The sequence below is a fragment of the Falco biarmicus genome, chromosome 6, assembly GCF_023638135.1.
Source record: "Falco biarmicus isolate bFalBia1 chromosome 6, bFalBia1.pri, whole genome shotgun sequence".
NCBI lineage: Eukaryota > Metazoa > Chordata > Aves > Falconiformes > Falconidae > Falco > Falco biarmicus.
Window position 1 is genome coordinate 47,647,841 of NC_079293.1, and position 27,372 is coordinate 47,675,212.

Consider the following 27,372-nt stretch of genomic DNA (forward strand, 5'->3'; position numbering starts at 1 on the left):
AGTGATGAAGCCTGCTTCATTTTGTGAGGCAGTAGAAAGTCCTCAAGGAAGTTACCAGGTGACTCTGTTATTGTTTAATCTTCCTGTTGAGGTACACAACAATATTATCATCAGTACTGCCTAACGAAAGAAAAGATTTGAGTGTTGTAGTAGCATAATTGATGCTCGACAATTAACAATAGCATCCTTAAAGCATTGTGCTTTTTTATAATGCTACGAAACCTGGGTCTTTGAGAAATGTTTTCCTTCACCTTTTTTCTCTGTTGGGTGATACCTTCTAGACATCATCTTTCTCCCCTCTATTTCTTTTGGATCCTGACAGCTTCTACATTTGGTCATGGAAAAGACATTTCCCATAGCGGAGAACTACATTAGAAAAACAAATCACTGAACAGTTGCGGTTCTCTTGTTTGACAGTTTATGGAGCAAATGCTGGCTATGCACCATTTAGCATTCTCCAAGACAAAGTACCCACACAGTGCTGCCAATTTCATTAGAGTGCTACACCAGCTACTTTTAAAATTTGGTCCTGTTTACATAGGAATTTCAGTTTTACTACCATACCCATCAAAAGGTTATTGTCTGCACACAGAGAGTCACTGTTTTTAGCAAATCTGCCTATAAATCTAAGTAACCAGTAATTAAATGGAAGTCTGAATACCAGGCAAGGAATAAAACTGAGGGTCTCCCTGTGGATTACAGTTATGCTTAGCACGGGCTGCTTTTAAGCACCAATCAGCCAAAAAATTTTTGTAATTCATCATTGGGACCCACCTTTCCAAGAAACCAAAAGCTAAATTTCAACAAAAGGCGAGAGATGACTCAAGGAACAAAATGGTCACCACAGAGTGGTGATTTCTTTTTCCTCTCAAAGAAAGATATCTGGAATTGGTGCTGCTTTTCCAGTTTGTGACACTTGGGAATAGAAGCTGGGTGCTTGGGGGTGGTGTCAGGAAAAGTAAGTCCAAAAGCTTTTGTTGTTTTCTCAGTTACAGGATCAGCCTCACACTGGTCCTCCACATCTATCTTTCTCCCTTTGCTCCCATTTCCATGGCCCAAGATCCACAACAGGACCTTAGCAGGTTGAGCAGCAGTGTACAGAATTCACATACTATACACATGAATTATATGTCCACAGTGTATCAGGCTTTGCCAGAATCTGTCTACAGCCAAGACATAATGTATAGCAACACTTTTTTTAATGAGGAACATGCGTCTGTTACACGTTTAGCAGAGGATATTTCTGGAGCAGTGTTAAGAAAATATGCTTTGGTTTTACAGTCCCGTACCCCTGTGTCTGTCTGTAGAGATGTCATTTTTGAGTCAAAGACCAGACGCAAGGGCTTTCAAAGTCTGTAAGTCTTGGAGCTGGATAGAAGCCTGGCAGCTCTACCCACTCTAAACTGTGTCTCATCATCCCCTCATCTGCTCCCCCTCCAAGCCACTGAACAGACGTGCTGTTTGGAGGGTTGAGGAAGTATTTCTAAAGAAACACTTGAATAAAAATGCTGTTTTGTTGAAGAAGTCTCGTGCAAATGTGCAAATTCCTAATTTTCAATAGAAAAGCTGCTGTGAAGTAGTGTAGTTCAAAGCTACAGTGAAGTGTATTGGTTTAGTTGGATTCTCATTTCAACTCCTTTCATCACCTTCAGGTGAAAAACTTTGTTTCCGTGTCAAAACATTGACGCTTGAGTCAAAAACTGGCCTGAAATGTTTTTTGTTAGGTTGATAATGCAGGTAATGGGTATGGGTGGCCCCAAGATTGAAGTCGGGGCTTGAAGACAAGGCTGTGAGCGTGACGGCAGCTCCCTCTGTGTCTTGCAGTGAAGGCAGCCAGGAATGAGCTCTGCCCATGTTTTGAGCCAGCACAAAGCACTGTGAACACTGCCAGCATGTGCCCAGCCCAAGGTAATGGCACAGAGCTAAAGGTGATGTCCCTGCGGCTCAGCGGAGTTTATTAGTTTGGCCCAGAGCCATGCTAAAAGTGTTCAAAAGTCTTTTGGTTATCTCCGAGTGTGGGCAGGGATTCCTTGTGTCTGTTCAGAACAAGTTTGAACCTGTCGGCATCATAACCTATAGACATATCCTGTAAAGTTGCATCTTTGATGAAAGGAAACTGGCATCTTTTAGTATATTGCGTCTCTTTGACTGCCTTTGAGTTTGTTAATTGATTTTTTTTTCTTTTTTAAACCTTCCAAAGCTTGCCTCACTTGTGTAGAAATATTAAGAGGAAGAAGCAATTAGTTCATGATTTGGTGGCCATCTAAGTCCAAAATGCCAAAAGATCTTTTCTGGACTGTGTTTCATGTTCTTCATCAAGCCTTCTTTTCTGAGCCTTGTACCCGTAGGCTCGGCAGTCTGCAGTATAAAGCTGCATGGAAGCAGCGTTTCCATGCGGGAAGGTTAGGACAGGTGAAGCTTTTGAACTGATGCAATCACTCCCTTCCCCATATGCAGCTGAGGGCTCCTTTGTTTCTCCTGATACCTTGGTCTGGCTTGGAGAGAGCTTTTGGAGAAAGATACAATGGTATAAGCATTTTTTCTGGTGTTCATGGCTATTTTGTGCTTCAGCCCCTGTGTGCTTCAGCTTCAGCTGTACTTGGACAGCATGCTGCAGGTTCCTCTGGGAACAGTTGCCAGATGACCCGAGGAAGAAGAGATGCTAAGGAGACCTCTTTAGCTCTACAGTGGAAAGTTGCATTGAGGTCGTCCTCATCAGGAGTCGAATTGTTCAAGGGCATTTTGTTGAAGCCAGGATTCAAATGATGCAAAATGTGCATCTGCTCAGGATTTGCATGGCTCTGTTAGCTGAGCAGCTGCAGGGAAGGGCTCTAACAGAGTGATGGCACTGAAGGTTTTCCCATGGGGCTTCCTACTTGGATGACTTGCATGAAACAGCTACCTCCATGGTGTCTGGAGGGAAGAGTTTTACTTGACTTAGTTACCTAGGTCCTTGGCTCAACAGTTGTCTCTGCTGGTTAGGCAGCAGAAGGCATAGTGCTGTACGTGGAAAACAGGAGGGAAGATGTGTTCTTCCTCTCCCTAAGAGATGGTGAGGGTGAATGCCTCTTCTAACTCTGTTCACGGTTTGCATACAACTTTTACAGATCTCTTCTCTGCAGATTTCCGCATGGCATCTCAGCTCCTGACTAGTCTCTGTGGAAAAGCCAGTGTGTATGCAGGTGGTGGGCAAGTATTGGCTGCACAGTAAGCAGCAGGAAAAGTTAGGATGAACCACTGCTGACTGGAATAAAGTTTGTTTTAAAGTGGGGGGAACCTCCTCACCCAAACCTCCAAAACATGTCATTTAAGCTTGTCTTCAGAAGATTAACAAGAGAGTGGTGATTAAGTGTAGTTCCATTGTCCTGTCTCCCGCCCAGAGTGAGAGGAGTAGGATAAGGTGTGCGGAGAGCTTATGTCAACACTGCTGGGGATTGCTGTGTGGTCTTGCGGGGCAGAAAGGATCTCGGGCAGGAAAATAAATCATTGATGTGGGCTGGTGGTGTGTCCACGTGAGCGATGGGTCATGTTTGTGCTGATTGCATTGGGGTGGGGAGATGCTGTAGGGGTGGAGGTGGTGGCTCCTATGCTTCGCTGCCTGGGCTAGGAAAGCCACTCTGGCCCCATCAGTGTGTCCCAGGCAGTGCCAGCTTCCCCTAGTCTTCCCCATCTAGGTGTGTGACTTGGGCTGCTCCCCTTGCCAGAGGACAGCAGCTTTGTCCATTGGGAGTTGCAGCGATAGCCTATTTTCTTCCCAGGCTTTGGATGTGAGTTCGCATGATGGGGCCAGGGAGCAGAGCAGGGCTGTGCTGTGTGGGACATGTGCTGCCCAACCTGGAAACTGCCCTTCGTGTAATGTCTTGTGCCCTTCAGTGCCACTGGGGTGGCTGCCAGCCCGGGCCCTTGCCTAGTCCTTGGGCAGCAAGGCTTGTAGCCCTTCCCTGGTGGTGCAGGTCACCATCGAATATTGAGAGCTTTCCTGGCCGGCTCCCCGCTCTTGCAGTTTCCCCGCTTCCCAGCCCGGGTATGCTCGTGTGGCAGCACCCGTTGAGTCTCATAACCCTCACCCCCAGCTGGCAGCAGGTAATCGAGCTCAAGGTGCTTTCTGTTCGACTTCTTCTTTAGCAGCAAAATAGGTCAAAGTGTGTTCAGGGTGTTGTTTCAGTATATATCAGAATACCTTGCCATATTTTGCTTTACTAAATATTTTAAGGCTTTTACGCTTTGGCCTGTGTCAGGATAAAAATAAGTACAGGACTATCAGACTTTCCCCGCAGGACAAAAATTCCATTTTCCAACCACCTCTAATTATTTCCATTCTGCTGTCTGGAAAGGATCTGGAGACAATTTAGGAAGCCAATTTACAATTGACTTGGGAAAAAATTATTTACCCTCCTGAGCCTCCTTAGATGTGCAGCCAGTGGCGTGTGATCAATAGGAAATCTCATGCTCGGTGATTTTTATGCTCACGGAAGGTCCTTGAGACCGTGAAACTCAGCCTGGATCCTGCTTACCTGCATGTGCGAACTTTGTAGCTGTGGTAGACCAAACGGTTCACTCGTTGAAGAGCTTTGTGTAGCAGGGAAAGTGGCAAAGGACCATTTGAAGTGTGAATAGAGTGGCTGTGCTCTGCGAAAGGCCTTGTTGCGAGGTACATGGCATGCCGTTGCCCACTGCCTTCCCATGGCAGCTTGGGTGACCTTGCAGCTTCTGGGCCCAGCAGTGTTACCTGCAGGCGGCAGTGGGGCATGCATTCGGCTCCCGTGGTCATGAGCGTGCCTGTAAGTAGCATCTGTTGCTCCAGCATCTGTGGCTCCAACTATGAAGGGAGATACCTGAAAGGGTGTGCGTGCACCTTGGGCACTGAGCTACCAGTGCTCCCAAAGCTTTCTGTCTGATCCCTGTTCTACAGATGGATCCAGATTTTTCTTTGGCTTTTCGTACATACCAGAGCTGCATACATCATCCTGCATGCCTCTTTAATCCTATTAGGGCTGTGTTTAACTGGGGTTAGGATTTGTCACTAATGAGTGCGTTGAGGTTAGTAATTTTCAATTACATTTTTGTAACTCTCAATTAAAAAGGTGGTTGACTTTTTATATGCAGAATTTAAAAATTCTTATTTTTCATTTAGGCTGGCTGCAAATTGTAAAATCGGGACTCATGGGTCTACAGAATTAACATTCTTAAGAAATACTGTAAAAAGTGTTCTTCATGGTTAACATTTAGAATTTTATTTTAAGATTTTATGTGCTTTGTGCTATGCTGGCAAATTGAAAAAATATTGGATCCTTATATGGAGAACCAACAATTTCCCACAGCCCTGCTTTTACAGTACTGAATGCATTTCATTTTGTGTGTGATTTTCCCCAGTTGCCAACTGACTACATCATACAGTTTTTTTGGCTTATTCTTTCTGTCTTATGACCATCAGCAGATATTTTGAGTAGCATATTCTAAAGCCACAGATCCTTTTGCTGCCTTGGATTTTGCCTGTTACTACTGGTAATGGAAAAGATTTTATTAATTTTGTGGCGTCAGTAAGCGTTTCAGACAAGGCTTTGGGAGAGCCTTTGTGTGTGACCCCAGCGCTTGGCACTGGTTGCCCTCTGCATTGGCAAAGGAGGGGTGCATCTGATGGTCTCCAGTGTGTTCTTCAGAAGTAGGGCGAGATTGCTCTGGAAAGGGATGAGGAAAAAGATTGGTACTTGTAAACAGTTCAAGATGCTCTGCAAATCCTTCAGGATGATCTAAGTGTTGAAGAGATGAAGTTGAATTTGAGGCATACTGCTGAAGCTGGGAATGACTGGAGGAAGGAGAAGATGGGACTAGGCACGGGTGGTGGTGGTTGTAGAGATGTGTAATGTTCTTGCACAACAAACTGGCGTTTTATGGAAACAGACTGGCCACCAGAAACTGAGTTACAGAAATCTGGGAGGGGATAACACTGCTGGTCTGTTGCAGTTACAGGGCTACATCTGAATTACTGCCTCCAGATCTGGGCAACGCAGCAGTAGGAAGGAATATAGTACATATAAACTATCAGGCAGTTCACAGCAGTCTAAGGATGTATGGTGTTCAGGACATTGTGTGCATTTTGGAGAGTATTTGTAAGAGAGTGACAAATGATAGCATACTGAAGACTGATTGAAGTGGAGTAAACTGAGATGTGAATGTGGGATAGCTTAGCTTAATGGTCATGGGGAGAGGGCTGACATACTAATTAGCATACCTGAAAGCTATAACCCTTTTGCAGAGGGGGCTGTTACTTAAGATGCTGCAAGGGATTATGAATGGTAAAAATTGGAAGTAATAAGCTTAGAAGAAAATTTAATCTGAATAAAAGGAAGGGTGTCTTCACAGTCGTGTCTCGTAAGTAGCAGAGCGCATTTCTTTGGGGAAAGGATGGGAGCCCTGTCCCTAGAGATGTTTAAATTTAAGCTGTGCAGGGCATCAGAATGTGCATTGCTGGGAGGCAGCACTTCACTGGCAGGATGAGGACTGGCTGCAGTATTTGGCTGTCAACAATGTTGTTATGATTAAATGTTTCCTGGAATGATACACAGGGGGTTTAGCACCATAAAACATTTGGGGTTTTTTTGGTATAATGCTTGGGGTCAAAGTATCTGTGACGAATTGTCACTGTCAAATCTCTGAGCCAACATTTTTATTAAAGAACATGTCCTGGAATATCTCCACATGCAGAGTTATCTGTGTGGAGAGAGTCACCCAAGGCCAATATTGATAGATCATTCACTAAACCTTGTACTGTAAATGGCAATGGATATTGAAGGCTAAGAACAAGTGTAAAGGGAGGCTTTTATTGCTGCTTTCCAATTTGCCTTTAGTCAATGGCTTTTGTTGTCTTGCACTTTATGAATGTTGAATCCCAGTCGTAAAGGAGGGGAGACAGTAATTGCTATTCACTGAATTCAGATTGAGACAATTCTTAATCAGTGGCTACTTCTTACTTGTAGAAAACTGGTGTAGAAATTAAGATGTTCAGCCTGTCATCTATGCTGAATGATAGATAGAATAATAGAATGGTTTGGGTTGGAAAAGACCTTGAAGATCATCTAGTCCCAACCCCCTGCCGTGGGCAGGGACACCTTCCACTAGACCACGTTGCTCAAAGCCCCATCCAGCCTGGCCTTGAACACTGCCAGGGATGGGGCATCCACAGCTGCTCTGGGCAACCTGTTCCAGTGCCTCACCACCCTCACAGTAAAGAATTCCTTCCTTCTACCTAATCTAAATCTACCCTCTTTCAGTCTAAAGCCATTCCCCTTGTCCTGTCACTACCAGCCCTTGCAAAATGTCCCTCCACAGCTTTCTTGTAGGCCCCCTTTGGGCACTGGAAGGCTGCTGTAACGTCTCCCTGGAGCCTTCTCTTCTGCAGGCTGAAACACCCCAACCCTCTCAGCCTGTCTTCATAGCAGAGGTGCTCCAGCCCTCTGATCATCTTTGTGCCCCTCCTCTGGACTTGCTCCAACAGGTCCATGTCCTTCTTATGTTGGGAGACCCAGAGCTGGATGCAGTACTCCAGGTGGGGTCTCATGAGACTGGAGTGGTGGGTAAAATCACCTCCCTCGACCTGCTGGTCACGCTTCTTTTGATGCAGCCCAGGGTACAGTTGGCTTTCTGGACTGCAACACTGTTGGGCCACATTCAGCTTCTTGTCAACCAACACCCCCAAGTCCTTCTCCACAGGGCTGCTCTCAATTCATTCTCCACCCACCCTGTATTTTGCTTGGGACATCACAGTAAGTGTCTGGGTTATTTAAAATACATACCTTTTATTATGTCTTTTTCCCCATCGCAAGATCATAATAAATGATTTTTTAAATTTTCTGAGCTGTGCACAACCAATAAGCCCATTTAAACATTTTGTTTCTTTTATAACTATTTACTTTGGTTTGGAACACGTCTTTTTTTCCTCTGATCAACATACTGTCATTGTTTTTATTTCTTGCAGTATTTCATGTTTCACTAGGACTTCTGTGTTATAGGGAAGACAGTCCCCCAAATAAAACACGTTTGGTAAATACTGCAAGCAACTATGTGGAGCTAACTGGTTTGGGATCTCGGGATAGGAGCCTGACAATAACTTTTTGTTCACTTGTAATCTCCATGTCCTCTTGAGATAGGAGGTTCTTATTGTGCAGTTATCTTCCTCAGCCAAACACCTTTTTGTGTGGAATTTTTATGTTTTGCTGATGGCTTTTTCCTTCCATCTCTGGATTTCTTTGTAGAATTGCTGTAGTTGGGGTTGTTCCCAGAAGCTGAATTTGTAATATGTCATTTTCCATGTTGCACTTAGTATCACAGTATGAAGTATTACTGATAATTTATTCATTGTTTTGAGAAAAGTTTTTTCCATTCATTATTAGCACTTGATTGTAAGTATACGTGTATTATTTACTTACTACTGTAGGTGTTATTGATAAACACACATTTATGATACTTACATATAATATATAAAGTCTTGCATAGAAAAGAGGAATGATTAAATGGTTTCCTCAAGAGTTCATGGGAAGTTTATGGGGGAGCCGTGTCAGTAAAGGTACAATAAGAGTTCTCTATTGTATGTTATCGTGGTTCCTGCCGTGCTTTCTGGACTGGTTTTGGAGTAGGAGCCATAATCTTCGAAGCTTTAAGTGCTAAACACTGAAAAGCTCAAAGTTTGTGGTTTAGCCATGTGAGCTCTTTGCTATCACATGGATAATAGACATTCCCTGGATAAAAAGTGAGTCAACTGTACTAAGCCACATCAGAGTTGTCCTCTAAATTAAGGCAATATAATAGGTCCTTTAAGAGTAAATTTGTACACAAAGGTCAGATTTTTTTTTTGTTGTTGTTCAGATATAATTTGGTAGCTGTAGTTTCATCCCTGTTAAATTTACTGTTTTGTTTCATTTGAAAGGAATGTGGTTAATTTGTATGCATCTTCATATACCACTAAAAACTTCCATATGGAATTTACATTAGATAAAGTTCCAGGAAATAAGAACGAGCCTTGGATGTGAATGACTGTAAACATGCTTAAAGAGTCATTCTGTAAGAATTAAATAATGTTTAGAGATAATCTTGCTGATTTTTTTTCTTCTCTAGAACATAGCAAACACTGTAATTTGAGTCCTAAAATCCAGATGCATGTCAATGCGATGCTTTGCTATGTTGTAGGAATTCATGGGCTATGCTACTTTACATAGTAAGGCAATGGGTGCTGTGTAAAAAAAGTCACCGGAACAGAATCTCTGATAGCCAGAAACCTCTGGAGAAGTTTTTTAGTGGGTGAGGATTTTGTGTCCTGGCTGATTTGGAATAGGAAGTGGTGCCTTCGACTCTAGGTCATTGTTCTGAAGGCAGGGTGCCAGTTCCCTGGGATCTTGCTGTGGTAAAGCCTTTCAGTCGATCATCCTTCAGCAAGTGAATGTTGACACTCTGCCTGTCCACTTGGTAATGCTGCTCTTTCTCATGCATCCTTTTATATTTTTAATTGTGATAGTGGCTTGAGCTGAATGAAACTATTCCAATGAGCCCAGTATACACCCACCATTAAGTGTACAACTATTTCCAGTGATTTAGATGGTAGCAGACTTGTGCCTGGGATTATGTCCCTGTTCACTAGCCTCTCCAGTTTAAAGCTCCTGTGACAGAAGAATATCAGCTTGTTACCAGTTTAGCAGTCCCTCTTGGTTTTATACTTATTTTGCAAAAAGAAACACATTTCACCTTGAGTGTTTTGTTGTTCTTGTCATTGTTGATTGGTTTGTTTTTACTTTTGCAGGCAAGTTAATACTGTAATTGGAGCCGACCCCTCCTTTGCTTTCTGTTGTCCAGAAACATATTAAATATATTAATCTCCCAAAGCTGTTAATCTATTCTGTCAAGCTTTCCTGATGCATCCTTTCTTTTCTTGGTTGTGGATGTATTTGTTGATATTTGTTGTTAAAGCTGCGTGCAGTTTTATGATTCTTTGAAACCACCAAGATAGTGGCTCTCTTTGTATTAAATTCCATTTTGCAAGTGGTTGGTATGGGGTCTGGTACAAAACTCCTCATTATTTTTTCAGGTTTTTCACACGTTTGTATTATTCTATATATTTAATTTTTCCTGAAATGCAAAACCATAGAGGGGGCAGATTTCTGAATTATGAAGCATACTCGTAATGCTTCATAAATGGCAATAAAGAGAGGTTGTGAAGTGTATGTGGCGTGGTCATGTCAATGAGGCTGGGCTTTTTTCATTTATTTTGGGGGTTTTGGTGGATTCATTAGCACTTCCTCAAATGGAATTCTGCAAGTTACATCTCTGAAATTATGAAGTAACAAAGTAAATCCCTTCAAAAGTAACTTACCAATCAAGCTATACTAGATTGTTTTAAGCATTAGAATTGATTAAATGTTGAAATAATCCTAGAAATAGAGGGGTCAATAGCAAAATGCAAAAATTTCAAGATGTTTCTGAAAAGTAAGCAGTGAAGTAGCCCAGCAGCAGTAGCAGTACGGGACGGGTCACCGGCTGTGGAAGCTCGCTCGAGCTCTGCAGACCAGACAGCGCTGTCATTTTACAGATGTGCAAGCTGTGATGCAGAAAGCTGAATACAAGCTAGTTACGGCACTGCCAGCGAACATAAATGATTTAATACTGTCACGATTAGCCAAATGCAGGATAATTAGATGGTAAATGCACATTGATTATTTTCTTCATTTTCAGCCCCCTCAGTTCTGGAGTCTGTGTGCGTCAGGGCACTGTCACATGGGAGAGGGGCTCTCACAGGGAGAAGCTGAAGACCTGCCCGGTGCGTGAAGCCGGTCCTTTGGATAAGACAAAAAGTGTTTTAAAAGGTTTTGATGAGGTGGTTGTTGTTGTTGAATAGGTGGAGAGAAAACTCTTGGAAGAAGTCGCTGTAGCCAGTCATCCCTGATCGTTGGGTTTCTTAATAGCTGTGACGCTGCAGCGTGTTGTGCTCTGTCTGCAGACCAGTAACCTGAACTTCACGGGACCTGCCATAAGCAAAGCTGTGAAAGACTAGTATAACTGATGTGTTGATAGCACTTTTCATCCCTCGTTTGAGACGTTTAGTATGTTCTGTTTCTCCGTTCCTGGCCGTGTTTGCTTTTTGGCTGTTAAGTATTTGATGCGCCAGAAGGCTACATTCATGCTAGCGATGAAGCAGTTGGTGATGTCTTCTCAGCACATGTTACATTTTTTTGCCTTCGGGGTATTATGAGCTGGCTGAAGGTAGATAAACTAGGAAGGCTGACAATCTGAAGCCATCATCTGATCGATCTTTGGTATAGAGAAATTTCTGTGGCTAAAATAATCAAATCAAAATTTTCCATGCTCTCTCGTAAAGGTTCAAGAAAATTACAAACTTTTTTCCTATTGTCCCCACCCACATTTTATATGTGTATGTGCCGTGTGTGTGGAAACTTCCCCTCTATGCCTCTCATCCAAGTCGCTGACTTGTAGAGTACAGCTTCTGCAGAGTAGTTCCTGGACTTAAGGATTTTGTTTTCTAAAAAAAAAATATATTTAATTATATTAATCCTTTTAGGTTTTTTCTCTCTATTGCCAATGAGATTTTAGGAAGTCTTCTGTCCCGTGTTAATCCCATCAGCTTTGAGTGGTTTCCAAAAGACCCCATGGGACTCTTTCTGAATCTCCTCTCTTTTATGCCCTGTTGTCCATTGATACTTCATTCCTTGAGGGGAAAAAAAAAAAAGAGAGAAAGGAAAAAAAGTCTATTGGTGTGCCAGCTGGTTCATTGGGCGATTTGTCAGACCATTGAGATAACTCATAATGGTGTTGACACCATGGTGTAAAAACCAGGTGAAATGGGGTGAACTGGTGTTTGGATCTAACTTCAAAATAAAGTAGACTTAACTACCAGGTCTGATACATCTTTTGCGGATGCTATAACTTGCTTTGTGGGGGAGTGATCATATAAAGTAATTTTTCTCTGCTGTTACAGCCTGGTGTAGAGCTCATGAAAAAAATCATAGAGGTCTTTCCATCAGTCTCTTAGTGAGCGATGCCCGAAATCTTCTTGTAACACACAGCTAGGTAAATGCTGCATATTTTCCTGTTGCTATTACATAAATATTATTAGATTATCAGAGCCATGATAAAAATGCTGAATAGTAGTAGCAGCAGTCCTGTGCTCATACCGTGGTGCTTCCACCATGGATCATCCTGGGGGACATGCAGAAGAGTGACTGGTGGTTGTGTTGGGCTGCTGGGCTGCACCCAGCCCTCAGCCCCCTCCTTGCCCTCCTCCTGGCTGCTCTCCTTGCGTGCCGGGTGCGCTGCCAGCAGCGTGTTAGTCAGGGGCTGGAATACACAGAATGACTGGGGAACAGTAAAGTATAAAGGGAATTTAGGAACTGAACAGGGCTGGGACCTCTCAGATTCACGTTAATTTATCTGCTACAGCAATATGCATACCAAGCGTAAATGCACTTTGTTATTAAAAGGGCTTAAATGGTTAAGTTCAAAATTCCTTGTGTGCTGAGCATGGTTTAGATGGTTTATAGCTGTAAGCATGCAAAAGGTTTACTTACAAAATTGATTTATACGTTCATTTATGTTCTTGAATATTGAGAACAGGCAAGGAATTAGCAGTGTTGCATGAGCTGCACTAGCACATTTTTCACCTTATATGGAGAATTGCCTGACACTTCCCAAGCAGGGTCAGATTTACTGTTACTGTCACATTCCTTAAAGTTGGAAGAAATCACGTTTCTCCGACTGAAGAGTCAGCTCTGTAAGCTTATGGTTTTGTAGCTTGAATATTGTGTTTTCATCCAGGAATTGCTGGGACGGACAGTGCTTCTTCAGAAAAATAGCAGCGTTTCACTGCCGTGTTGTGGAGTTCATTCCTCAGCTCGGGTGGAGAAACTTAGATGCTTGCATGGGAAAATATGTTTCTGTCTGGAGTTGTCTGGAGTTCCTCCTGGCTGGCTGTTCTGGTCCTGAAAAATGCAACAGGGAGGAAGGTCTTGGGGCACGAAGGGAAAGACCTGCAGATCATGTACCCGTGGTATTTAAGGGGGAAGAACTCACTGCTTTGTGTTGTCTTTATTCCTGCTAGGGTGGCTGGTGTTTGAAGCAGGTTTTTCGTGGACTTGTTTAGACAGTGACTGACAGCTGCTGGCTCTGAAGTCAGCGACCTGCTGTGGAAATAGCCACATCACAAATTCATCATCTGAATGTGAAGTTAAATAAGTGGAAAATATGGAAGTGAAGATGAATCGCTTGTTTAGTTACTGATATCTCAGATTAGAGAAGCTGGACAGACAGAAAAAATACTTGAAAGATGAAGAAGGTGACAATTATAAAATTTCCTTTCGTGGTAGTGTAAAAGTACAGCATAGCAGTGCCAATGAAGGCTGTGTTCACTGAAATACTTGAATTTGGAAGATTGGAAACCAATATCGGGTCTGATTTAGTTAAGTCTTTCAAATTAAAGGAAGAAATGCTTTCTGTCTAAAATATTTCTGGGATTGTGGCATTTGGTAGGGCAGTAAGTCTTACCTACTGCTGCTGCTTGTTCTTTGGGTAAATTTTATAAATTTTTACAGCCTGTGCTCCACTACTCCTATGACTTGAGTTTACATTGTGATTATACAGGGTTTTTTTCTATGGTACTACTTGGGAAATAAAATACTTAAAAATGGTAGTGATTAGGTGGAATGATTAGAAAACCTGGCCTGAAGTTACTGTTGCTGATTTCACTTTCATGCAGGTCCAGAAGAGTTAAGTGGAAAATGATACTCAGGTTTTTCTTGCTCCATAAAGGCAACGTTGGCTGTATTTTTTTGAATAATAAGACATAAGGAAGAATTCATGAGCCTAGGAACATTTGAAGCCAACAGAAACAAAAGGGTAGTTTATATGGCTAAATACTTTGAAAAACCAACATTTGAAACATTTAGCCAAGTGGTTGCATTGCAGTATCTGTGCAGGTTTGAGAGGGTAGGCCAAAAGATACAAATTTTTATTTTCTGTTTGCTTGTTTGTGGTTTTCCCATTCTTCCCCTTTTATGGCTCACCAGAAAAGAACCAGATTTCTTATCGTGTATGGATATAAAAGATCTTAAAGTACATATATTTATTTTTAGGACTCCACCCTTGGGCTTTGGATTTTCTGAACAGCTATTTCAGTAAATTTACATCTATATGGGGAAACTGGCAAATTGAATACTGTGCAAATCCACATTTTAAAAAAAGCAATTGCTATTATAGAAGGTAAATGATATCATAAGAAAGCCAAGTAAAAAAGATTGCATTTTTGTTTGCTACTAAGGGAATGATCAATGCTTCCTGCTGGCTTTTGCACCCTGCAATTGCAGATTCTGGCATGCAAATGGTTTAAATAATGCTAGGTTTTGTTACTGGTTGGCGCTGTATAATACTGGGACTGGAGTGACTTAAATATACGGAGTGTGGGCCAATCCCAAAGTCCTTTCTGAGGCAGAACACCCACTGAAATCACATTTAAGTGTCGTCAGTGAAAGCTTTGCCAAAGAGATCACTATGGATTTGACCCCAAAGTTATTACTACTAAATTTCATATGTAAGCCTTTCATTATTGTGTTTTTTAAGAATGGACTACTCGAATGAATCCTGGAATTCATTATAACTTCAAGATTTTACCAGGCTATTGGCCTCTTAAACTACTTTTCCACTGGAAAAAAAATTTCCTTCCTGTTTTCGTTTTTCTTTTTTCTTTTTTTTTTATTTTTTGTTGTTGCTCAGAAAGAAGTAGGAAAGATACTCTGTGGCTCAGATTTGTTTTACCTCAGGCAAACAATCTACCGAGGTGCCTAAAATTAGAAGGTTGGTCTTCCAGCCTCTCCTGTGGAGAGGGTCATGTCCAGAGAGGGTTTTGCTCAATGTCGTCTTCTGGCTGTGACTCCCCCTGCAACTGTCTCCGTTAGCTCAGGAGTGGTGTAAGGTGCACTGACCGAGGAACCCAGAGAGACATGGTTGGTAGGTGAAGGACCTGCTGTCATTTGTGATAGGAACTGTAGGTAATTTGTTTCAAAATTCCTTTTTAGGAGTTAGCAGCTCGGGTTTTTTTCTTTCTTTTCTCCATGCATGATGAGGATTGGTGATAGAGCTGTGTCCTTGAGTATAGAAAATCCTGTGTTGCCATAGGACCCTTGCAAGGTCTCCAGTCTCTTTTGCTCTCGCTGTACACTTTGTGTTTCACCTTTTGGTCCCTTCCCAGAGACTGCAGGTTTCATGTCAGATCTCCTGAAGTGTTTTGTGAGTCGTGATGTGGATGGACAGATTATAAGATCCACAGACCCTTCAGATGCCTGCAGTGCCTGGCTGCTTGTGACAGGACTGGCTGGATCAGGTGGTCCCTTCCTGGCCTTGGATACCAAGAGAGGGATTTTCAACACAGAAATCTGGATGTTTCATACTTTATATTGCTAAAACAGCAGTAATCTTGTTTAAAATATTGAAGCAACAACAACAGAAAGGGCAAGCCATTAGTGTTTTACTATGACTTTACATTTCCAACTGCATTATACAATATTATATATAAAATATGGTAGATGGAGGTGGTAGGAGCACCTTTAAGCATGCCTCCCATATTCTAACATCATATTTTCACCTGTGTTTAGTTCTTGCCAGCCTTCAGTCATTCATATACAAAACTTCCACAGTGTTTTTTCTGCTTCAGGCAGAAAACTCTTGGAAAGGTTTTCAGCAGAACTCCAACTCTTTTTAAAAGAATGCATTACAGAAAATCAGAGAGGTTTGTCAACTTGATTTAGCCAGCCGTTCCTTCAAAGAGCTGTTATACCTTCAGGGAGTAGAGGGGGGAGTCGAGATGCTTTTTGCAGCTCTGTGGAAATTAACCCAGATTTACCAGCCTACCAGAGCTGGTGAAAATTGTTATCTACACGTGCTCACAAAAGCAGGTTAGAGGCTTGCTGATAAAATCTTGGAATACTCCCACTTTATAAAACATGCTTCAACCCCACCAGCCCCTGTCTGTGCCTGGGGTGATGAATACGCTGGGTGGTACCAAGTACCCTGGCTGGGTAGCTCCACAGTTACCGCTGCTTCTGCTTTGTCAGAGGAGAAGGTATCTGGGCATTTAATAGTCCTCCAAATCTGGTAAAGCTTTATGCCAAGGCATACTTGAGGCAGTAATGGAAAAGCAGTTGAAATCATCACTGTTTTACTAGTCATCATTCATGCTGTTAATTTCTGATGAAGCTGGCAGTAGAATTTATACTCTGGTCCATGTACCACTCAAGAGAGCCTAGCATGATGGGTGTGATGCCCAAAGTTTAGGAACAAGATTTGAAAAATATCTTTCTGTCTTCTACCTTTCTTTCTGCCAGATTGTGGGGAGACTCTAGTACTACTGGTTTTAGGATTTTACCGATAATTCTTTGTTGTTTTAGAGTCACAATTCTTGGAGCCATGACTTCCATAGAGGAGATGGATCGATCTATTTTATTTAAAAATAGCTAAGCATAAACATAGTACTGGAATTTTTATGAAGGTTGAAATAAAACAATAAAAAGAAGAGTCTAAGGAATGTTATCTTTACACTGTTGAAGCAATCAGGCTAACAGGTTGATATCTTGAGGCTGATGGCAAGATGAAGGTCAGATCTGAGTCATTCTGCAGGGTGGGAATGAAGCTGCTGCAGATATCTCAGCATTGCTCCAGTTAAGGTCTAAAGGCTTCATGTAGTTTGGGTTCCCTCCTCCCATGTTCCTGTTGTTCTTTTACATTTATAATGGCATTGAGAACTCTTAATCTCCCTATCTTAAACCCCTTTAAAATATTCAGCTTGCTCAGAAGGCAGAAAATCTCCTAGTGAGAATGCTTTAGATCTTTGCTTTCTCAGTTGTGATCCCTGACAGGCACCAGGAGCTTTTTTTGAAGGGAGAGTTTATAGTTGGGCAGGTGAGATGGAAAGGGAGAAGGAAGCAGTTGCCAGCCTCTAGTGTTGGCCAAGTTAGCGGGCTAAGAAATAGCTCTTGTTTGCAACAAATAGGTAATTGCTTGCTGAGTATAAATTACTAGGTTGTTTTTACAATCTTTCTGCTAATCCATCATGCTAACCATGATGAAAGACTAATGATGTCTTGTTGCCCTTCAGATTTCCGTTCACATTTCATTCATACCCAAAGGTGAATGTTGCCACAGATGTCCTAGCAACCTGCAGCAGTCATGATACACCATTTAGCATTTTGAGTCTGTTCAGGCTGTTAGGATATTCCGTAAGGATTGTTCCTTAGCACTGGCTGCCCGTCTTAAAGCATGTTCCCACCAACAAAAATGCCACTAATTAAAACTTATGTGAGTGGAAGTGGTATCATCAACATCAACTATATGCTCTTAATTTGGAAAAAAAAATGTAAGGCTCGTAGAGTGAACTAAATCAATTAAGCAGTTCAAGACTCTGTGTTATAAAATCTTAGGTAAGACTTAAACTGTGTGGCAAATTGTAGTTGTCTGCCTGGCAGCTGAAGTTAATGGTGGGTGACTTCCCAGTGAGTTTGTGTGCTGAGCTAAGAGCGAGGAACTCCAGTGTTTCTCTTAAACGTTTATCTTGATATGCTGAATCTTTCACAAGACCTATTTAAGCTACAAGACGGAATTTTGGCCTATATCTCAAGTTAATATCTTGAGGTTGGTTTTCCCCAGCTTTTCTGTTGCTTTCAATCAATTATGAATGTCCTGATGAAAACGCAGGATTAAAATACCAGGCTATTTTCTTGTGCGTGACATAAAATTATATGTAAAAATTATACATGATATAAAAAATTATACAAAATGAAAGTGCAGGAAAAGGGAGAATAAAGTACATGGAAAAATATAAGATAATACAGTATATTCTGTAGCATTTCTTACAGCATGGTATCTGTAAAATGTAGATATTTAAGTGCTTCATTTGGTATCTACCACCAAATGTGAGCAATGACCTGTTGATAGTGGTGTTAGCTTTGTGGAAACCTGAGGCTCACCTTTCAATGTGCAACATGTTTTGGCTTTCTTTGTTAGCTTCGTGGAGGGTTTTACAGAAATAATCTCTAACTTTTTTATGCAAAAGGTGTTAACGTCTTTTGAAGTTTTGCTTAGGAAATGATGGCTTTTTTTAATTTTTTTTTTTTTTCCTGAACAGTAGCACTGTTGGTGGGTCCTTCCTGCAGTATTCAGCCTGAGCTCTGGCAGAGAATATCGCCGCTGTTGCTTTAATCCCACAGTGTTGCTTTATAAAGATATGGCCTGGTTTGGTTTATAGTTTTGCTTTAAATACACAATAAGAGAGTTCATCTCCATTTCAGAAAAGGTTTATGACTGATCTCTGCCTGACTAGGAACGTTTATTTTCTTTAGTTGCTTCACTGCAAAAATGTTTTGATATTGAGAGTCCCAAGCTGGTAATGGGGCCTCACTTGCACTCTCTGCAGATCTAATCCCGTCACCTCTAGAAAGCTGTGTTTTTGTGATGGACCCTCACGTAGATCAGGCTCGGTTCTGTTATTTCTGTTCCCCTTCCCCATCGGTCACCCTCTTTTGAAGTCTGCATCATTGAACTGATCTATGGATGCTGGCAAGACCATCAGAAGCCTCAGTAAGATTTACTTATCAGTTCCAGTCCTTTGCAATAACACAGGTTTATTTCTTTTTCTCCGTAACTTGATGATGAAATAACCTTGAGTTATAAACGATCTCAGAAAAAAATTTCCACCAGCAGGCATAACAGCAACAGAAAAGGGATTCACAATGGATCAGTTCTGGATGCTCTTAAAATGGCATGCTGATGTAGGATCAGCTTTCTCGCTTGACTTCTGCTGATGTCATGTATTAATTATGTACTAAGTTGACAGAGGCCAATGGAAGAACCCTTTCTAACCATGTACCAGGAGTTCTGCGGGGCCATGGTGTGTCCTGTGTGGTGGCTTGGGCTTTGTAAGTGAATAAATAGTTCCAAGTACGGGAAGAAGCATACACAGGAGAAGAGATGATATGAAGCATGTAATTTAGGATGTGGAAGAGAAAGCTCTGCTCCTCCCTCCCTGCCCTACCTAGCCTGGCTATCCAGTCTGCCCCATGTCTGCCTTCCTAGTGTCACTTTCTGGTGACCAGGAGAAGGATTGGGCTACTCCTGTATGCAGAACTGAGGCACCAACGCTACCTACCACCTTGCAGATCTTCCTGGTCAAGGGCAGATGGAGCAGGAAGGCTATTTGCTTGAATCACCTAGGGATCAGACCTGTGGGAAGGAGATGGCCCTCCCCCTTGGTCACAGGGTGGTGGGCAAGGAGAGGGTCATGCGGTGGGGACGCTTTTTGTTGGTGTGTAGAGACCAGGAGGGGATGTTCATGGAAAGAGGAAAGATGGTCCTTGCTGTTCAGAGCATCAGCAGACAGAACTGTAACCTAAGGGCAGGTGAAACATGAGCTTTACCAGGCTAAGGGCAGTGTGAGTTGTGGTGCACAGATACGGTCAAGGAAGGCTTACCCATTTTTTAGGGGTAAAAGACTCATGGTCAGTTTGTAGGCCAGCCTGTGGCTGGAGAAATTTTGATGAGAGCTTAAAAAAAGAGTGAGGAAACCTTAAATAAGGGTTTCTTTTCGATTGTCTTTGTAGGTGGGACACTGAAACCACTCGCTGGATGGGAGTACGCCTGGTTTCAGTTGTGGTGTGTTCGTAACGCTGTGTACATTCCTGTCGAGTATCAGTGTCATCCCTCGCTGCTTGCCTGAGCCAACTAATTTATGACTGCAGTTCTTTGGCAGGGCTTTGCAAATGCATGTTGAACCTCCAGCCTGGGTTTGTTTTATATATAATAATAAATATATGTGTAAAAATATAAAAATATATATAAACCATAATTCAAAAAAAATAAATAGATGGCTGTGAAATCCAAAGCAAGAAAATGTGAGACTTCCTAAAGAATAAAGTAAAATAAAAAATATTTCTGAGGTTTAACACTGAAAGTTTGGGGTTTTGTTTTTGTTGTGTTGTGGGTTTTTGCTCTTCTGTTTGATGTTAATGAAGAGGAAAGCAGTTCAGTGCAGAACTGGTTAATGCACATTTCTCTGGGGTGGAGTGATCTGTTGGTCAGTCACACCTTCTCCAGATTAACCTAAGTGGATTAATCAGTTATCATCTTTCTAATTAAATTGCTGAGTAGAGAGTTAGAGGCTTTAGATGATGATCATTGGTTTTGTATAGAATTAGTAAATTAAAAGTAAGTAACGTTAACAAGATATTCCTTTTTCTCATAGGATCAGTCAAAGGTTAGGAAAAAAGTCAGCACTTTTGTTACTGTGCTGCCTGTAAATCATCAATAAAAATGAAAAAGTACTTTCAGTTGCTTTCAGAAATACATTCTGAAAATAGCAAGAGAGACTGGGAAGGCTTGGATCATCCCAGGCATACAATTCCTCCTTGGCTCAGTTCTGCATCTGACAGAGGAGTTAGGGTAGATTCTGAAAGTCTGCTCGGGAATGTGAAGTTTCCCAAAGTAAACACGCAGGCACAGGGAAGGGAAGTCCCATCTTTCCTTGTGCAGATGGCTTCTGCCTTCTGGGAAGAGCTGCAGGCTGTGGCATAGCCCTGGCTTTGCGGTCAGGGGGAGAAGATGCACTCGGTAAACAGTCCCTTCCTGTGGACCTGAGAGTTTGCAGCCTCAGAGCAGAGCTGATGCTCAGTGTGTCACTGGGCACCCTGGACTCCCAGGAGCTGTGCTGCGGCTTAGATTGAATATATCCTGACTGTGTGTGTCCAGTATGCTGGTGCATTTAGAGTTGTTCAATGCTGAAAAAGTTGTGGGATTATTATTCCCGCCCCCCCCCCCCCCCCCCCCCCCCGCCCCCGTGTAAGCAGAAGCAGCTTTCCATGGTATTACATCTGATCTGCAGACTATTCCCAAGTTTCTCCAGGGAAAAAGGGAGGGGGCAGAATTCCAAGAAAACCACATGTAGCAAACTGATGGACTGTTGCAGAAAGCTACAACAGCTGCCACACGCTGTTCTCTAGTTGTTGGTTGAACATAGATGGTATAGAAGAAGTTAAAATCTCTGTGCCTGTCTGATGACATCTCGAGAGGTGAGGGTCTGGATGTATATACTGTGCATAACTACCCTGGAGAGCAGTTTGCAGTGCATTTTATAGGAGGGCACTGTGCTGTCATTAGTTTGGTTACAAGCAGCTAACCCTCCAGGGGAACCGCATGAGCAAGCGTCACCTCTGCTTCCTTCTTGCCAGACCTGTTGAGGTTTGGTAGCATCTCATGCCTTCCTTTTGACACAGGAAACATACTACGGCTGAAACAAAGTGTTTGTAGCATTGTGTTCCTGAATTGCTCAGCACCTGGTTATTGTACATGGCTTTAACAAGGGGCTATAGTTTGTACTGAAGATATCTGGCAACCCCGCAAAAAAAAACCCCAACAGCTGGTGTTTTCTCCCTGCTCTTGCAGGTGGCACCTACCCTGAGTTTGTGCGGCCCTTCCCAGATAGCAACTCAGGAACTAGATCCATGACTTTAACGTTGCTTTTGAGTCTATAGTGTAATTCACTCTTGGTTTACAGTGGGGCTGGAAGGGCCTGTGATATCTTTGTACTGATGTCTTTACTTCACTGCCATACCAGCTAGACATTTGCTGGTGTTTATTTTTGCTTACACCCCTATTCAGCAGTGAAATGGAAGTGTGAATACGAGATTAATGACAAACTGAAGTTCTGGTACTGTAGCACCTACTAATCTATTCTGTTAAGACATTCACAGCTACGCCTACCTGTCCTTAATTAAATGCAGAGCCTATAGTATTGTATTTGCCATGCTTAGCACCCAGAGATTTGTCATTATTTGTTAGTATACAGGAGGCTAGAAGCTCAGTCTGAGATGTGTGAGGTTTATGTAACTGTTATTTTAGTATAGCAGCAGTTGTCTTTTAAGTACCTCTTTCTCTTTTTTTACCCTTCACCATGTTTTTTGGATGCAAGAAATATTTTTTTCACATTGAGTCCTTCAGAAGTGCTTTGCCCTCAGTAGAAATTTGATGAGAATCCATGCTATTAAAAGATCTGTTTTAGAAAAGGGGAAAGAGGAGTGTTTTTAATTCACCGGTGTATGATGCGTGTTTCCTCCTAGCCTGCTTTAAAAAGGTACTTGAATGGGTAGAGCTCTCTGTGTACCATGTACACAGCAACATCCTATCCTTTATTTGGAGGCCTATAGATTTTCCTTATGTTAAGCCTTGTTATTCAGGAGTGTGCAGATATGGGGAAACAGGCATCACTGAGCTGACAGAGCATTGCTGGGAAGTTTGTATTCACCATGGCAAACTTCCGTCAACATTTGATGGACTGTTTGCAGGGGAGCATTGTGACCTCCCTGAGAGGTAGCTTTCTGGGAGTGCTGGAAGCACTTCAAAAAGTTGGGCCCTCTTCCTTGGCCAGGAAGTTTTCTTCAAACAGCAGGATATTGTCCTTAATAAGTCTCCGAGTAAGAGCTGACCGGTAGGGACCTCATGTATTACTTTGCCATAAATTGTTTTTTTCATATCAAAAGTAGTACATCACCTGCCTGCTGTAAGCGTTGTGCTCTCATTTCTGCCTGTTCTTGCCCCAGTTGCAACGTTTTAGCTGTACATTTACGAATCTGGGATGACTGAGTGTTAGTACCATGAGGTCACCACGGCTGTAATTAGCTAACAGCAGCTGCCTTCCCCCTATAGTTATGGGCCAGCAAAAGTCCATGACGGCAGAGTTTAACTCTACGTGGTTGAAATTGCATGTTTATACTGACACGGGTCTTGCATTTAGCATCACATTAGGTCTCACTCCATGTCTACCAAGTCATCAGCAAAGATGATTTGCAATCATGTGGGTGAGAGCAAGCTACCATCCAAGTCTTTTGAGTTTTAGTTGCTGGTGTTGAGAAACTGGGCACTATGGTGAAGGAAGCGCTGTGTTGTGTCTTTTTGAGGAACAGATCCATGCTGTGCCATGCTGTAGGAAAAGTATGATAAAAAATACACATCAGGCATGGTAGCAGCAGTATGAACTTTGTGACAGAAGGGATCCATGGCACATGGGTCATGGTGATGTTACCTGAATGCCATCATTGTGGCACTTGCAGCCCTGCCCTGCAGCGCTGGCTCTGTGTCTCTTACACTGATGATAAGGAGGGTTTTGGTTAAATGTTCAGTGTAGATAGATGTTTACTCTTCCCCACCAGCAAAGCAAGTCTCTATCTTTATCTCTAAACTTTAAAAGTGGTTTTATGGTAAAAACGAAGAAAAAAATTACTTACACCTTATTACTCCTGCTTCCTCTTGGGTGTAACTTGCAGCCTGATACTGCTCTTTGTTGGCCCATTGTTAATTTCTCCCTTTTATATGGTGGTTTTGCAGCCTGCATTATGTCCTATTTTGCCTGCATTTTATTTTAATGGAATAGCCTTTGGTTTTGGTGAAGTCAGTTTGGGACTTTGCTCTAATTCCACTGAGTAACGTTAGAAAAAGAAAATGTCTAGTATTATGTTACCCTGTTTGTATGTTTGACAGTTTTAGATGGAGGAGTAAACCCTAGTTTCTGTTGTACATGTTTGCATGTAACATTTTAATTGAGACTCTGTTTTGTTGTACACAGACTCCATCACCAGGCTTTTCAGTAAGATCTGCCTTTTGAAGCATGAGGAGTAAGATAAAATTCTTGTGTTAGTTTTAATTCTGTGGTATGTCAGTTTAACTGTTGTAGAAATAAGGAAATTTTTATGACAAGGTGCTATGTGCCGTGAAGAAGCTGTTGAAAGTCAGCTGTGCCAATTTAAACATCACAGAAAATATTGTAATACAGTCTGACACTTTGCAGCATGAAAATGACAGACTTTGCAGAGCACAAAGTTCTCCTTGCCAGCTTTTGGGAGCTCAGTTAGACACCATCTTCAGTGTATTTGCATCGAACAAGAAGAGCAGATGTATCTTCTGTCTTACCTTTTTTGGGTAGTGTGAGCAAAACAGCAGCTCGTTACTCTGTATGGGTCTACTCAAAAGCAATGGCCGGCTTTTGAGAACCTGGCTCGGCTGGTGCAAGGAAACTTCGGTGGGAGGTCCTTGTAGCTGATGTGCAACTATTTTGCAGAGGTCCTGGCTGAGTTTTGATAGCCTGTCCAGGCCTGGGATGTGAGAAGCTTTCAATAACATGCAGGAATGGACCCGAAGGTGCTGTTGCGTGGATCACAATCCTGTTGTGGTGCAGGCACCCTTTGCGGTCAGTGCCACCACTGCAGAAAGGGGACCATGATGGTGCTGGCCCATTTCAAGCTACCTTGCCTGGTTGTGTGTTTCCCAGATGGAATCCTAGACAGTTTAACAAAACCTCCTCTTGAAGCATGTGTTTGTAATGTGTTGCATTACCGGTTTCTGACTTGCCTTTGTATACAGAAAGAGTTTTTAGCTGCTGCGAATGAGCGGCCCGCACAGAATGTGTAAGTGAGGTGTGAATTGAGCAGAGATGTTCCTGGCTGCCTTTTTTTGCATGCGAGTTGTTGGCTTTGCATGGGAGAGGTTAATGATTTAGTTGGCAGTGATTCAGAATGAAACTTACTACCAATGTATCTAGGGATACACATGTTAACAAAACAGTTTTTGTTTTTCAGATTGCCAGCGCTATGAAAATAGAGACTTCCAGCAAAAATTTCTTCAGCTCGGGGAAGCGGCAGGGGCAGCGTTAAGAACACACCCCACCCTCCCTCTGTGCTTTCACCCCAGGATGCAGAGGGAAACACAGCACACGGAGAGCAAATAAATTATGCAAGGTTTGTTTGTTTTTATTTTTTTTTGTTTGTTTATTTCTGAATGTGTAAGTTGGATTATAAAACATTATAGGCCAAGGTCCAGCTACAACCAGCTTAAAATTCGCTTTAGTCCCTGGGTCTTAATGTTTCGTATTGGCTGGGTGCCTTTGAGGTTTTAGTCACCCAACAGTGAACACTAGCACTGGGGAAAATGTAGGCTATCTGAATTGTTTGTCTCGAGGCATTCATCCAACATTTAATGCCTCTGACTTCAAAATAGGTTGTATTTACAAAACTTCAGTCCAGACAAGCGTCCAAATCTGTAAATAGCATACATGCAGTTTTCTATACTTAACTTAAGGAGGGAGAGGGAGGGGTTTAGGCTTTTTCCTGCTCAGCTATTATGAGTGTTATGATGTGGTAGATGTGTGTCTATCAAAGGAGAGGGAATGAATGAGCAGTTTCTGGTGTAGACTGCATCGTTCCAGAATTAGACAGAACATTACCAGCAAAGAGGTGCCCTGCTCCTGTTGTCTCACTGTCCCCAGAGGACGGAGCGGCATTAAAGTTTAGTTCTGGTGATCATCAGATGTCTTTCTGCTGTAGTCACAAATCTTATGCATGGCATATGAGAGAGAAACCAACGCTTTGGTTGAGGGTATGAAAGAGCTGGAGCAACTGAGATTATGGGAAGGCAGGTTTCCTCCACCCCTTTTAGTTTTGTCATGTGAAATAAGGGGGTTGTTTTAGAGATTTTAGAAGACTTAATCATGATGTTTTTATAAAAGGGTGGTGAGTGTGTTTATTTGGCTTTTCATTATTCTTAATTCCTTCAGCATTGTTTGCTGTTATTAATTGCAGTAACCCCACTTTGTTGTCAGCACTGTGCTATCTACTACACCATGTATGCTACTAGTTAACACAAAGTCCAGCCATGTTTGGGCTTTGTCACAGGAATCCACTGCCCAACCCTGACAAAGCCAGCTTTTAGGAAGTTTAGGCCTATGGGCAGTTCTGCACATCACAAAGCCGTAGGGAGCAGGGTTGGACCTCAGTGCATCCAGTTCATCCTCATTCCCCGGGAGTTTGTCTGATGCGATCTTAAACACATCCACTGGTGAGGGCTGAAGTTTCAGAGGGACTCGGTCACCTCCTGTGCTAGGACAGGATTGCTTTTCTTGCCTGACAAAATATTTTGGGGCAAAATTGTGCTGAATAAACAAGGGAACTGTCCAAGTTGCAGGTTTTTTCCTGACTGACACACACCAGGCATGTGACTCTTAGAGCAGATTATTATATGATACTCAAACAGTTAAAAAAATTGGTATCTATATATTCAGTCTATTTTGTAACCCACTCATGTCTTTTAAAATTAGTATATAATGAAGCATTGGTACATTTTGTAATGACTTTAGAATTCGGCCATCTGAAAGGAATTTAGGGCACCAGTGCCACAGAAGTAAATATGCACAAGCTCTGGATTTGCTGTTGTTTGGTTATCAGAGTATTTGGCCCATTTTCTAAAACACACAGGTTATTCTTAATGCTAGGTTATACATTCAGGATATGTTATAAAATGGAAATGGATTTGCAGGAGTGATCAATGTGATGTTGAAATGATTACAACAGTCTAGAAGGTCTTCTGAGTTTTGGAGTTTTTTCCTCCTCAAAAAGGTGAAGTAATACAACCAACCAACTCCAAAATAGTCAACTTCTAACTGCTTTTGATAAAAGGACAGCAGCAATGCTGTGCCGTTGTGATGCATACAACTAGATTTACTGTTCTGGTGTGTCGTGCCATGCTCCGTTGCCTCAGGTTGAAAGTGTTACTGAGATTAATGTACTGCAGCACTTGTAAAAAGATCTTAATTTGTCATATTAGTCAATCTGCTGGGGGCTTGGGTTGTTCGTTTGCTTGACCTGTATTGGTAACAGGAAGTATTGGACCTGATTCTAACATTTAATGAGACTAACATCTGTTGGGGCTTTGGGTCTCACAACCATCAGAGCCTGCTGGTGGTTTCTGCCATGTTTCAGTGCTGTGGGGTAGATCCACTATTTATTGCCTTGCAAGTTTATCAGCTTTCAGCAGTCAGTACATTTTGTTTCATTTCGATTGTGATCACCTGCAGCTTTCCAAAAAGCAGTGAAAACCCAGAGCAAGTTTGTCAATGGCAGAAGGTGAATTTGGGAACCACGTGAAGACATGTAAGAGAAAATTACGGCATACAGCTTCCTAATGATAAACATACTGAGAACATCCTGAAATTATAAAACAGTGTGGCGCATTACAGCGTTAATTTGCATTTTGGCTAAGGCGTTGCTGCATTTTTGGACTATCCCTTTAATTCTGCTCTTTTAATTACCTGCTGACTGGTTCCTGGGGTGGAAGCAGCAGGAGCTGAGCCTGCAGCAGTTCCCTGACGTAGTGGTTTCTATCAGACAGAGCAATGGGATTCCTAAGGTTATTTTGAAACCTGAGGTCTCCTGCTGTAGACCAGCAGAATGACCTGAACAGGAATCTAATTAAAAAGTCCAAGATATTGAATAAAGCTCACAAGTGCCATCTGTT

General features: G+C 42.2%; 1 protein-coding gene across 1 annotated transcript in view; it reads left to right on the forward strand.

Annotated features, from left to right (window-relative positions):
- The window catches only part of SCAF8 (SR-related CTD associated factor 8), a 167,185-nt gene extending 142,398 nt beyond the window's left edge, over positions 1–24,787 (forward strand). Inside the window, exon 21 of the mRNA XM_056343283.1 lies at positions 24,663–24,787. The gene's annotated coding sequence lies outside the window, so the exon portion shown is untranslated. The remainder of the gene's footprint in view (positions 1–24,662) is intronic.
- Positions 24,788–27,372: the final 2,585 nt, after the last annotated feature.